The sequence below is a fragment of the Schistocerca piceifrons genome, chromosome 10 (assembly GCF_021461385.2).
Source record: "Schistocerca piceifrons isolate TAMUIC-IGC-003096 chromosome 10, iqSchPice1.1, whole genome shotgun sequence".
Classification (NCBI taxonomy): domain Eukaryota; kingdom Metazoa; phylum Arthropoda; class Insecta; order Orthoptera; family Acrididae; genus Schistocerca; species Schistocerca piceifrons.
The window spans coordinates 141,210,811-141,220,764 of record NC_060147.1 but is presented as its reverse complement, the minus strand read 5'-3'; the positions used below and the strand labels follow the sequence as shown (position 1 = coordinate 141,220,764).

Genomic DNA, 9,954 nt, shown 5'->3' with positions numbered 1-9,954 from the left:
GAGAGGAAGTCCCACCCTATCGTCATCATCTGTTTACATTCTGCTGCAAGAAATCGTAGAGGCTTGCCACTGAAAAACAGTTGTGTGAAAGAATCCTTCCATTCGGTGATGATGGTGTAAGTGACTGAAGTCTGAACTTCATGACTGACGCGAGAATTGTACGATCTCCAGCGGTCCGGGGCACGTGTAGCTACGTCACGCTACGCAGTGTAGCGGCGCACCCCGCCCACGCTGCCGGTGCGTGCGCGTGTCTCCCGTTACGCACTTCCTGCGAGCGAGTGCGGGCCCGGAACGCAACCCGGTTGTAAGGCAGTAATGGGAAAAACCGACCGCTTAAAACTGATACCGGAATTTTGGTTCTGAATAACAGGTATTTTTCGGTATTTGTTTGGTCTCGGTTATAACAGGTGTTTTTATTTTTGACTAATAACAACAGTGGGAACGGCCTTGCCGCAGTGGATACACTGGTTCCCGTGATACCACCGAAGTTAAGCGCTGTCGGACTTTGATGGGTGACCATCCAGGCCACCATGCGCTGTTGCAATTTTTCGGGGTGCACTCAGCCTCGTGATGCCAATTGAGGAGCTACTCGACCGAATAGTAGCGGCTCCGGTCAAGAATACCATCATAGCGACTGGGAGAGCGGTGTGCTTTTTTTTTTTTTTTTTGGTAGGGTTTAAGGGCGCTCAACTGCTGAGGTCATTAGCGCCCAGTCACTGGTGTTAGAGCAAATGGAATCTGCTAAAACTCAAGGGGATGGGGGGACACCAGAAGTACCCGACAAAGATGCAGATAAAATAAGTAAAAAGGTTAAATGTCTTTGGACAAGCCAGTTAAAGTTATAAAACGCAGAATACGAGCAGCTGCTCGAGCGTCATCAGCTAAAACATCCGGTAAAGTAGATGGCAGGGACAGGATAACACGAAATTGACTAAAACGGGGACACGACAATAAAACATGGCGCACTGTTAATGCATGACCACAAGGGCACTGCGGGGCTGGATCACCGGAGAGCAGGTAGCGGTGGCTAAACCGGCAATGCCCAATCCGCAACCTGGTCAGAAGGACCTCCTCGCGCCGAGATGGTCGGGAGGATGTTGTCCAAGCAGTTGGGAGTGGTTTTACTGCCCGGAGCTTGTTTCCTTGGAGGGATGACCAAGCATCTCACCACAACGACACAAGCCTCTTACATACATCCCCACGAACGTCAGATGACGGGACACAATGGGAGGCTGGCCGAGGCAGGAGGACTGCAGCCTTGGCTGCAGCATCCGCAGCCTCATTCCCAGGCACTCCTACATGTCCGGGAACCCACAGAAAGCTGACAGAACCACCATTATTAGCGAAAGAATGGAGGGACTGCTGTATCCGTTGAATCAAGGGGTGGACCGGATAGGGAGCTCCAAGGCTCTGAAGAGCACTGAGTGAGTCAGAGCAGAGTACATACGATGAATGGCGGTGGCGGCGGGCATACTGAACGGCCTGATGGAGAGCAAAAAGCTCGGCCGTAAAGCTGGAACATTGGTCGAGGAGCCGGTATTTAAAGGTGGCGGCCCCGACGACAAAGGCACAGCCGACACCATCGTCAGTTTTGGAGCCATCGGTGTAAATAAAGGTGTGACCGGCAAGTCGAGCACGAAGTTCGACAAACCGTGAGCAATACACTGCAGCCGCAGTACCCTCCTTCGGGAGTGAGCTGAGGTCGAGATAAATAGGAACCGGAGCCTGGAGCCAAGGTGGTGTCGGGCTCTCACCCTCTCTGAAGGTGGTAGGGAGGGCAAAATCCAATTGTCGAAGCAGGCGACGGAAGCGGACTCCGGGGGGCAGCAGGGCAGACACATACAACCCGTACTGACGGTCTAGAGAATCGGCGAAGAAGGACTCGTAAGAGGGGTGGTCGGGCATTGACAACAGCCGGCAGGCATACCGACACAGCAGTACGTCGCGCCGGTAGGTCAATGGTAACTCGGCAGCTTCAGCATAAAGACTCTCCACAGGGCTAGTGTAGAAGGCTCCGGTCGCAAGACGTATCCCCCGATGGTGGATGGAGTTGAGCCGGCGTAAGAGGGACGGCCGAGCGGACGAGTAGACGAAGCTCCCATAATCCAGCTTCGATCGGACTATGGACCGATACAAGCGAAGCAGGACAGTGCGATCCGCTCCCCAAGATGAACCGCTAAGAACTCTTAGGACATTAAGGGAACGTGTACAACGGGCCGCCAAATAAGAGACATGTGGAGACCAACACAGTTTCCTGTCCAACGTGAGCCCTAGAAACTTAGTTGTGTCCACGAATGGGAGAACCACGGGACCGAGGTGTAAGGATGGCGGAAGGAACGCTTTATATCGCCAAAAGTTGATACAAACTGTCTTCTCTTCAGAGAACCGGAAGCCATTTGCCACGCTCCATGAGTAGAGGCTGTCTAGACAACGCTGAAGGCAGCGCTCCAGGAGGCATGTTCTCTGGGCACTGCAGTAGATCGCGAAGTCATCGACAAAGAGAGAGCCTGAGACATTAGGTGGAATGCAATCCATAATTGGATTGATCGCGATGGCAAAAAGGGCTACGCTCAAGACGGAGCCCTGAGGCACTCTGTTCTCCTGGAGGAAGACGTCGGACAATACGGAACCCACACGTACCCTAAACTTTCGATCCGTTAAAAAGGAATCAATAAAAAGGGGCAGACGACCGCGTAGGCCCCACCTGTGCATAGTGCGGAGGATACCTCCTCTCCAACAGGTATCATAAGCCTTCTCCAAGTCGAAGAACACGGCTACCGTTTGGCGCCTTCGCAAAAAGTTGTTCATGATGAATGTCGATAAGGTCACAAGGTGGTCAACAGCGGAGCGGCGGCGACGAAAGCCGCATTGGACATTAGTAAGTAGTCGTCGAGATTCAAGAATCCAGACTAACCGAGCATTAACCATGCGCTCCATCACCTTACAGACACAGCTTGTAAGAGAAATGGGGCGGTAACTAGAAGGAAGGTGTCTATCCTTCCCGGGTTTGGGTATAGGAACAACAACGGCGTCACGCCAACGCATGGGGACTTGACCTTCGGTCCAGACGCGATTGTAGGTACGAAGAAGGAAGCTTTTGCCCGCCGGAGAAAGGTGTGCCAGCATCTGAACGTGAATGGCATCTGGCCCCGGAGCAGAGGACCGGGACAGTGCAAGCGCACGTTCGAGTTCCCGCATAGTAAAGGGGGCATTATAAGTTTCCAGATTCACCGAGTGGAAGGAAGGTCGCCGAGCCTCTTCTGCCTCTTTCCTGGGAAGGAAGGCAGGGTGGTAATGGGCGGAGCTTGAAACCTCCGCGAAAAAGCGGCCAAAGGCGTTGGAGACAGCCACAGGATCAACAAGGACCTCATTACCTGAGGTCAGGCCAGGTACCGAGGAGTGGGCCTTAATGCCCGACAGCCGGCGCAGGCTACCCCAAACGACAGAAGAGGGAGTGAAACTGTTAAAGGAGCTGGTGAAAGAGGCCCAACAAGCTCTTTTGCTGTCTTTGATGACTCTACGGCATTGCGCTCGGAGTCGTTTGTATTCTATACAATTCGCCAACGTAGGATGGCGGCGAAAGGTGCGTAAAGCACGTCGTCGAGCACGGATAGCGTCCCTACAAGCCTCGTTCCACCAGGGGACGGAAACGCGACGTGAAGAAGAAGTAATACGAGGAATGGAACGTTCGGCAACATTGATGATAACAGCCGTGAGGTATTCGACCTGACTGTCGCAACTGGGAAAATCGTGGTCCGGAAAGGTCGCCAGGGTGGAGTACAGTCCCCAGTCAGCTTTCAGTATGTTCCAGCTCGAAGGACGTGGGGATGGGGTGTGGTGCAGGAGACGAACGACACAGGGGAAGTGGTCGCTCGAATAGGTGTCAGAAAGGACATACCACTCGAACCGACGGGCAAGAGTGGCAGAACAGATCGAGAGGTCCAAGTGGGAGTAGGTATGAGTAGAGTCCGAGAGGAAAGTTGGGGCGCCGGTATTGAGGCAGACAAGATTGAGATGGTTGAAGACATCCGCCAAGAGTGAGCCTCTCTGACAGGACGCTGGAGAGCCCCAAAGGGGATGATGGGCACTGAAGTCGCCAAACAATAAAAACGGCGGGGGAAGCTGAACGATCAGGTGCATCATGTCAGCCCGACTAACAGCAGATGATTGTGGAGTGTAAATGGTACAAACTGAAAAAGTAAAAGCAGAAAGAGTAATGCGGACAGCTATTGCTTGGAGTGGGGTGGTCAATGGGATGGGATGGCAATAAACATCGTCCCGAACGAGCAACATGACCCCACCATGAGCTGGGATACCGTCCACAGGGGTGAGGTCATACTGCTCCGAGGTATAGTGGGTAAAGGCAATACGGTCAGTCGGGCGCAACTTGGTTTCCTGGAGACCAAGGACGAGCGGACAGTGCAGGCGGAGGAGCAGTTGTAATTCCTCCCGATTAGATCGAATACCTCTTATGTTCCAATGAAACAACGCCATCGCTAGACAAAAGGTTGGGGGAACGAGACGAGGGAAGAGCCGGTCACCTCGACGGCCGCGGAGGGCCAGGTTGCGAGGGAACTACGCTACAACCGACGGGAGGCGGATCCGGTTCCATCGACTCGTCGCCAGCCGCGGCCGCTGTCCCTGGTTGTGTAGGAGGGGCCGCATCATTTGCCGACAAGAGGCTAGCTGAGCGCCTGGCAGCAGAGCGTCCCGGCGAAACTGAGGACGGCCGGGAGCAGCGACTCACGGATGGAGCGTGAGACGAAACGCGCTGGGGTGGAGAGGGGGATAGAGACTTCTTCTTGGAGGCCTTCTTGGAAGGCCGAGGAGGCACAGGGATGGTGGGCTGGACCCGAAGAAGGTCCTCACGCGCGGGGTCCGTTTTGGAACGCCGGACCTCGGAAGCTGGGGTCCGGAACGTTTCCCCGATGGACGCCTGAGAAGAGGATCGCTTCTCAGGTGGCGTGGGAGGAGGAGGAGGAGGAAGGGTGGCCCCTGGGGCAGAGGGGGTGGGGGCCATGGGGGAGGAGGATTTGGAAGGGAGGGATTTGGGAGGCGGAGGCAGAGCCCCCTGATGGGCGGAGGAGGCGGAGGGGGGACAGGATAGGGGTGAGGATACCGCGGAAGGAGTGGACACAACTGAGGCAAACGAGGTGGTCAATGGCACGGGATGGAGGCGGTCGTACTTCTTCCGGGCCTCAGAATAAGAGAGCCGATCCAAAGTTTTGATTTCTTGTATCTTCTTCTCCTTCTGATATGCGGGGCAGTCTGAGGATCTAGGCGAGTGGACGCCAGGACAATTTACGCACCGAGGTGGTGGGGTGCATGTATGTGCCTCACGAAGAGGACGTCCACAATCGCCACAAAGGGGCTCAGCCTCACACCGGGACGACATGTGCCCAAAGCGCAAACACCTAAAACAGCGCATAGGAGGCGGGACGTAAGGTCGCACGTCGCACCGGTAGCACATCACCTTTACCTTCTCCGGGAGAACGTCCCCCTCGAAGGCGAGGATAAAGGCCCCGGTGTCGATGCGACGGTCTTTGGGGCCGCGCTGGACTCGCCGGACGAAATGCACGCCGCGGCGCTCCAGGTTGGCCCTGAGCTCCTCATCAGATTGTAGCAGGAGGTCACGATGAAAAATAACCCCCTGCGTCCTATTTAGTGCCAGATGTGGGACAATGGGTACTGGGATGTCCCCTAGGCGGTCGCACGCCTGGAGTGCCGCCGACTGTGTGGCGGAGGTGGTCTTGAGAAGAACGGACCCTGATCGCATCTTGCTGAGAGCCTCGATTTCCCCGAAGACGTCCTCAATGTGCTGAACAAAGAACATGGGCTTGGAGGTGGCGAACGTCCCCCCATCGGTTCGAGAACAGACCAAATAGCGGGGGAAGTACTTCGCCCCAAGCCGGCGGGCCTGTCCCTCCTCCCATGGAGTGGCCAAGGGGGAAAGGGCAGGAGAACCAGAACTAGAAACAGTACCTTTTCTTTTGAAAGACTCGGCCGCAGAGCGACCTGATACGTGTTGAAGTTTCATCTGCGAAACGTCCGCCCCGATACCACCCACTCCGACCAGGGGCTCTCCCCACGGGCGCTGCCCAGCCGCAGCAAGGGCCACCTGGCAGGATGACCATTGCCGGGAGTCCCGATGCCCCAAGGAGACGGGCATCTACTCCTTGGCCAACGTGGGGAGGGTGCAGCTCAGGTATCGGCAGTACGATCCCTGTGTTGTCAGGGGGCTACAACCTAGAGGGTACATGACGACCCCACCACAACGGGCTGGCTACCGTGCTGGATTTCTGGTGCCATGGGAAGTCCATCATGATCGCTGGTGCAGATGGGGACGCACTACGGGCGTAAGTTGTACAACCCATTAGGCGTTTAGGCCCAATTTGAGGAATAGTGGGTATGGTTACAACGCCGGTGCAATGCTGAGTGCCAAGGTCTTAGTGCACTTAGGACCAGTGGTACACCATGTAAGGTGTCCTTCCCCAAAAGGCTCGTACTTCTGTAGAATTTTGAAAAATGGAGGTCAAACCCCAAGGGGGACCATCACATAGAAGGCCGAGACGGTTGAAACTCCTTTTAGTCGCCTCTTACGACAGGCAGGAATACCTCGGGCCTATTCTTACCCCGGACCCGCAGGGGGATCCATTGAGGCTGACTGGCTCGCAATGGTGAAAGTCAAACGACAGGCAAAGAATGACCTTGTTCTCACATGATGCGTTTCGGAATTTATCTTTCATCAGATATGCAAGAACGATTATTCCGCGTCTGCGAATATTTCTTTCACGTAAGAGTTGAAACACCATATCTATGTGCGGATATCTAATGATGGATAAATTCCGAAACGCGTGATGTGAGAAATAAAGCCATTCCTTGCCTCATGTTACTTTTCCCATTGCGACCCAGTCAGCCTGAATACAGAACTATTGTCTGTTTCAATTTCAAGTTTTACGTCCGAGAGCAAATGACAAATGAAATATAATCACAAATTAACAATTTTCGGATTTTTTGCTTTACTTGTACTGTGAAACTTGCTTCTTGCACAATTTCAGGATTGTAGGTCAACGGGAAGTACCCTATAGATTTTGGTGACTGCATTTATGAGTATTAAAATATGTGACATATATGGCCCTATCTTTTTAGTTTATTGAGTTAGAAGCTTCAATGTTTAACACCGCCAAGGGATCATAAACTGCAGTATGTGGACAAATTTCAACTTTATGGTCCACCCGTTACTGATTGGATTGGATTGTTTTGGGGAAGAGACCAAACAGCGAGGTCATCGGTCTCAGCGGATTAGGGAAGGACGGGGAAGGAAGTCGACCGTGCCCTTTCAAAGGAACCATCCCAGCATTTGCCTGGAGTGATTTAGGGGAATCACGGAAAACCTAAATCAGGATGGCTGGAGACGGGATTGAACCGTCGTCCTCCCGAATGCGAGTCCAGTGTGCTAGCCACTGCGCCACCTAGCTCAGTCCCGTTACTGAGAATAAGGGTTTTTTGACAGTCGGACAAACAGATGGACAGACAACAAAGTGATCCTTTAAGGTTCTGTTTTTACCTACTGAGGTATGGTACCTTAAAAAAAAAAGGATCATGTGTATGAAATGGAAAAATGTGGAAGGGGGGAAGGGGGGGGGGGTAAGTTGTACCGCAATGATTGAAAATAGTGGTGTGAGAAATAAAATGGGAATTCCCCTTAAACTTAGACTGTTGCGTATCTTTAAGCTCAGTGACATTGTTTATAAGAGTGGTAAAATTTATGTATCAACTGGTACAAATTACGGAACGAGATTCCTCAGCTACAGTTCCACCTTAAGTCGCTCTGAAGAGATGCTGTTTATCACGCACTTCCTAACGGCATAGCATGAGTGAATGTAAGGGGAGGAAGAATGTGGGGGGATTAGTGTATGATACCAGCATTCTACGTGGCCTTCGCCACGCCCTTCGCCACGCACTGTACGATAATTTGAGGAGTACAGCTGTAGCCGCATCATCAGCTGACCACATGATACACATTAAGACAAGAAGACACAACAGTTTTCCCACACAGTTAGCACAATACGTACCTTTACACTTCGTTTTTAACTTGGAATTGCCCAGTAGCCGACGTCGGCTATAGTTCTGGTGTACGTATGCCAAGGTCTTACCTGCAACAGAAACAAAACAAAGTGAAAGCCAGACAATACAAGCACAGCATACAATTCATGATACATAAGGTGCATTTAAAAGGGAAAAAAAAAACCTCAAGCCATTTTCTGTTAGTCCTAATAATAAAATAACGGCAGTACACGTGGCTGTGCTTTCAACGGTTTTTTTGTGAAAGATACAGACGCCACCATGCCTACTAGACACGACACTACTGCAGTGGGTGTGGTGTTGCCTTCGTCCGACCTCCCAACTAACTTAGCCACCCAGTTATTGGGGGAACTACAGTTTGAGGTGGACTCCCAGTCACGGTAGAACTCGTCGTTCCTCACATCGACTGCGGTCCCCACCAAGTCAGAACACAGGAAGGCAGGGAGAAAGTTCAGAGGTGTGCTGCTAGATTTGTTAGCGGTCGGTTTGATCAGTGCGAGGGTGTCAGCGAAATGTTCCGTCAACTTAGATACGGATCCATAGAGGAAGGAAGGACGAGGAGGAAATTAGTGTTTAACAAGATCATTAGAGACGGAGCACAAACTCGGATTGGGGAAGAACGGGGAAGAAAATCGGTAGTCTCCTTTCGAAGGAACCATCCCGGTATTTGCCTGAAGCGATTTTGGTAAATCACGGAAGACCTAAAACAGGATGGCCGGGGGGGTGTTTGAGCCGTCGTCCCATCGAATGCGAGTCCAGTGTGCTAACCACTGCGCCACCTCGCTCGGTCCCATAAAGAGAAGACCGCCATGGTTCGCGAAAAGCTTTTGAGGGCGTTTAGAGGAGCGGAATTTGCGACAGACTGCAGAACGAGTCTACCTCCCCCAACGCTCATCTCTCCTATGGACCGCACAGACAAGAAGAAAGACCGACATAAAGCACCCTCTGGCATGCGCTGTACAGTAGATGTACCTGTAGACATCAGAGAAAAGTCTGGTTTGAAATGCAAAGAATGGGGAAGCACCAACACCTACAGAGCAATAAGCGAGTAAAACGGAACTTTTTCTGTCTAAGACCGAAATACATGATCAGATGTGTGGTACGCTTTTGGAGACAACCGGCACGGGTAAGCAAATCATTTAGCCCAATGTGTGTATTATGCCGCAGATGATCCGGAACGGAAAGTCTGAGGCTACGAGTAGCCCGTGACTTACAGGCGCACGTATTAAAAATTTCCATCCCTTGCGGGGATCGAACCCGCGACCTTTGGATTAGAAGTCCAACGCGCTATCCGCTGCGCCAAAGGGACGACGTGCGATTTCCACCCCTTGCAGCACACACCCCCACCCCTAACCCGTCGCTGAGCCGGTGGTACCGGTCCAGAAAGGCGACCTGTCTTCCGTGACGTCAGCACAGTGACGCTCGCCGTTCAGCCCCGGGGACGCGGTTTGCCCCGCAGTCATAGTCTCTGCGCACATGTGAGAACCCGAACAGAAAAATATGTAGTTGCTAACCTGCGACGGGAGGATATCGCAAGGCAGCAGTCATGCAACGGCTCCCTCCGGACTTTGTCTAGAAGGATTCCACCAGGCGCCATTCTTCTGCGCATCGCATTTCTAAATCTTTTACTCTCCTCTTGCCTCTAGTGCTTACTGTCCGCGTTTCATTTGTGCACAAAGCTACCCTCCAGACAATTACCTTCAGAAAAGACCTAACACTCAAATTTATATTAGATGTTAAATAGCGTTTCTTTTCCAGAAAATCTGATATCGATGTTACCGGTCTGGATTTCATAACTTCCTTACTTCTGTCGTCGTCAGGCGTTTTGCAGTCCAAATGGCGAAATTCGTCTACTGTTTACACTGACAC

At 52.4% G+C, this 9,954-nt stretch overlaps 1 non-coding gene across 1 annotated transcript; it reads right to left on the bottom strand.

Moving 5' to 3' along the window:
• Window positions 1–9,321: 9,321 nt before the first annotated feature.
• On the bottom strand, window positions 9,322–9,394 carry Trnar-ucu. Its single transcript has one exon. It is a non-coding gene; the product is annotated as a tRNA-Arg (tRNA).
• Window positions 9,395–9,954: the final 560 nt, after the last annotated feature.